The sequence below is a fragment of the Neomonachus schauinslandi genome, chromosome 6 (genome assembly GCF_002201575.2).
Source record: "Neomonachus schauinslandi chromosome 6, ASM220157v2, whole genome shotgun sequence".
Taxonomy (NCBI): Eukaryota; Metazoa; Chordata; class Mammalia; order Carnivora; family Phocidae; genus Neomonachus; species Neomonachus schauinslandi.
In genome coordinates, this window is record NC_058408.1 from 3,528,191 (window position 1) to 3,532,625 (window position 4,435).

Consider the following 4,435-nt stretch of genomic DNA (forward strand, 5'->3'; position numbering starts at 1 on the left):
CCGCTGCACAGCTTGTTAATTTTTTAAACTGAAAAAAAAAAAAAAAACCAACCTGATATAAGTGTATTGTGGATATAAAATAAAAGAGCAAGAAAGGAGAGTGTTTCGATGTGTAAGAAATAAGTATGATTATTGTTCAGCCTGGTGTTTTCCATTGATTTGGAGAAGAGAATACCACCCTATGTGGAGCTACAAAGGGGAAAAATATCCTATTATAATCTGTAAATGATATCAAGATGGGTGAATCACAGAAGACCTCCCCCATCAGATCAAACAATAGTTCTTAGTTGAGAAAGTTGGGAAAAAATACCCAAACAGCAACATGAAAAGTGTACATAGTAATTTCAGAAACTGATTTGTTAGCATTTTAAACTTACAGAGATATTTCTTTGAGCAGATGTATGTGAAGTCTCATTGACTACCGGAGACATTGAACCTTTATTGAAAACAGAGAACTCTCCTGATGGCATCTTTCATATCTTTGTTCCTCAGACTGTAGATTATCGGGTTGAACAGTGGGGCGAGGACAGCAAACATCAGGGCGGTGGCCTTGTCCAGGAGAGGTGGGAATGTGACAGAGAAACGCAGGTACATGAGGGCCACACTGCCAAAAAAACAGCAAGAAAATAGCAATGTGGGCTGCACAGGTGGAGAACGCCTTCTGACGGCTCTTCCCTGAGGGAATCTTCAGGATCACGGTGATGATTCTTAAATATGAAAGGCTGATGATAGACACAGAAGTCAGGATGGAAATAGCATGGATCACGTCTTCAACCAGAATCATGGACGTGTCTGTCCAGGCCAACCGCAGCATGGGTTCAAAGTCACAGAAGAGTCGATGGGTTTGGTTGGGGCCACAGAAGGGAAGAGTAGAAATCCACACAATTTCTGGCAGCAGAATAAGGAGGCCAAAGACGCAAGAGCCAGTGGAGAGCTGGACACATGGCCGAGGGGTCATAATGATTGCATAGCGGAGGGGGTTGCAGAGGGCAATGTACCTGTCGATGGCCATCACCGTGAGGACTAGGGCTTCTGTGACCCCAAGCGAGTGGAAAAAATACATCTGCAGGAGGCAGCCAGTAACGGAGATGGTCTTCTTCTCACTGATGAGGTTTGGAGAGCATCTTGGGGATGGCCGCTGTGGTGTACCAGATCTCTAGGAAGGAGAAGATGCTGATGAAATTGTACATGGGATTGTGGAGACGGATGTCCAGCCGGACAGCAGAGAAGATCGTGAAATTTCCAACAATAATGAACACATAAATAAACAGCAGAGGAATGAAGAGTAAGAGGCTGCCATTCTCAAACTGAGGAAAATCAGAGAAACAGAACTCGGCCACCACTGTCCGGTTTTCCTGATCCATGTTTTCAGCAGGTTTGCTTGTTTGCTGATGAATCAAATACAGACAGTCAGAACCCCCCCTGCATTCAAATAACACATAGCTCAAGAGCTTTGAAATGAGGTCCATTAAGTGAAATATGTATGTGGCTTACTTTGCAAACTGTAAAGTGATCCTGTCTAATTTGCAAATACTTATCAGTAATTATGATATCTTACATTATCACCTATTTTGTTAAGCTAAGCAAATAATTTTGCTATTTGGACATTTAATTTGGTACAAACTCCTCCGAGTGGCATTTTGGCAATTTTTATTGAGACTCTTGAGTCTGTCTACAGCTGCCTTTCACCATAGAGCATAAGGAAAATATTCTGAATATTAAAACATTATGTACAAAGATTCATTGGAATATTTATTATAATAGCAAATTAGAAACAACTTAGGTAGGTAGGCATTTTTATTGTTCGAAATGAAATGTTGAAGGCATAAAAAATGAGTTGTGACAAAATGGTCCCCTCTGTGGGTAAGAATAAGACCATTTAAAGGGTGTCTTGGGACGCCTGGGAGGCTCAGGTCATGATCCCAGGGTTCTGGTATCAAGTCCTGCATCAGGCTCCCTGCTGAGCTGGGAGCCTGCTTCTCCCTCTCCCTCTGCCACTCCCCCTGCTTGTGATTTCTCTCTCTCTCTTTCTGTCAAATAAATAAACGAAATCTTGGGTGCCTGGGTGGCTCAGTTGGTTAAGCGACTGCCTTCGGCTCAGGTCATGATCCTGGAGTCCCGGGATCGAGTCCCACATTGGGCTCCCTGCTTAGCAGGGAGTCTGCTTCTCCCTCTGACCCTCCCCCTTCTCATGCGTTCTCTCTCAAATAAATAAATAAAATCTTAAAAATATATATATAAATAAATGAAATCTTTAAAAAATAATAATAAAATAGGGTGGGTGTCTTAAACACACAAATGCCAGTACAGGCTTCCCTTGACCAGCCTCATTATCAACCAAGGAGTAAAAAGATAAAGCCAAATATAATACCCATTTTAGTTTACTTTAAAATATAACAGCTTAGAGCCATGCACTATGTCTGTGTGTGCAAATTCACCTTAACCTGTACCAAAGAGGATTAGTTAATGGTTGTATACAAATCTAGAAATCAGACTCTAGGAGTGGTTTGGTGACATTTGAAAGACTCAGCAGTGGTCTACATCCAACAGCAGGTCTGGCAAGAGCTTCAGATACGCATATCTGTACCCGCACCATTGGGTTCATTAATTAGCACAGAGCAGGTCTTCTCTGGAAACTGACACTTGGACCAGGTAATTCTTTGCTGGGGGTGAAAGGTGGGAAGCTTTCCTGTGCATTGTTGGATGTTTAGCAGCAATGCGGGCCTCTGTCCACTAGGTGTCAGCAGCACAAGCCCCTCTCCCTGTCATGATCACCAAAATGTCTCTGGAAATTGCCAAATGTCCCTGCAGGGGAGGAGAGGGAGTAAAATTGCCCCAGTTGAGAACCGGTGGCCTACAGAACATTAGAATTCGTGGGGAGTGAGGGGGTACTGAAAAACCCAGTGACCAAGATATGTGGATTGGCTAGAAATAGACCTAAACTCTCCCCTGAAGTGATGAAGTAAGACAGTGAGCCAAGCCACCTCTAAAGCTGGGAGGGCGCAGTAGGTCCGTGATGTGTCCGGTCCTGTGCTCACCCTTAGCAGAGATCCATCACCTGATCTCCAGCACTGCGTTCGCTTCTCTACCAGGGAGAATTATTACATCTTATCTTTGATGGAGACTTTTATTCCTTCTTCTAATCAGAGAGCCGAAAGTATAGAGATTTGGGTGAAGGGGATTAGGAGGCACCAACTTGCAGTTATAAGTCATGGGAATGAAAAGCACAGCACAGGAAATAGAATCAATAGAATCAATAATATTTTCATAATGGGGCACGGCGACAGAAGACACCTACACTTATCATGGTAAACACTGCGTAACATATACAATTGTCGAATCCCCATGTTGTGCACCCCAAACCAACATAACATTGTATGTCAATTATACTTCAATAATAAAGAAAAAAGAATAGAGTTGGGACTTGCATGAGCTTCTAAGAACAGCTTTGATAATGTTTTCTGTGCCTGCTTACTCATAAACGTTCGCACATGGGGCAGAATTCTGAGACTTGCCTCCACTGTAGGAAAACGCCTGCAGGTGACGTTGTTGGAGACGGAACTCCACAATGACGTGACGTGACGACACTGTGACAGGAATCATAGTGCAGTATACGAGCCCAGAACATCAACATGCACCCTTTAAACTTATGCAACGTTAAATGCCAATTATATCTCAATTTTTTTAAATTAAAATACGTAAATGGAGAAAACTACTGATACCTACCAAAAGGAGTCAGACAATTGTGAACTGGCAAAAGATATAAAAAGTAGATAAATTCTTTTGAAACCAGAATACCAGAGGATTTAAACAGAAAGTCAGCTTGGTATATGACAACCAAATATTTTTAATTTATTTTTGTTCTCGTTTTTTATAGATACATTAGAATATTAAATCTGTGTTGAAACAGGAGAAATATAAGAGACAAAATTTCCCTTTGCTTTTCTTTAAGAAAACTTCTACCTGAAAAAAATAGAGATTCACAAGAAAACATAATGTATGCTCTGATGGTTTCTTGCCTTAGTTATTCTTACCTAGACTCACTGTTTTCAAACTTAGTTTGTCCCAATTTACCCTCCACCCAGCTTCTGGAATAATCTTTCTTAAATACAAAGCTGTCAATACTGTGTCTGAAAACAGACCTGGAGGAGGATCACACAGGCTTCCAAATAGAGCCTGAACTTCTTAGCATGATCAATAATATGAATGTATATGAGATTTTTCAATCATTTTGGCATCCCAGTATCTCTTGGTTCTATTACCCCCTATATGATTTTCTCATATGACAGAAGTTAACGCTGTTCTAATGTTCTCGTTTCTTCTCTCAGAGGCAGATGGGAGATAAATAGGGAAATTAACACTAAGCTCAGTGGCAGTACATCTTGGAATTAGGAGATTGAAACTCAGAAAAGGTGAAAACTGGCAAGAAAAACTA

At 41.4% G+C, this 4,435-nt stretch overlaps 1 pseudogene; it reads right to left on the minus strand.

Annotated features, from left to right (window-relative positions):
- Positions 1 to 411: 411 nt before the first annotated feature.
- On the minus strand, positions 412 to 1,364 carry LOC110573348 (annotated as a pseudogene).
- Between the last annotated feature and the right edge of the window lie 3,071 nt (positions 1,365 to 4,435).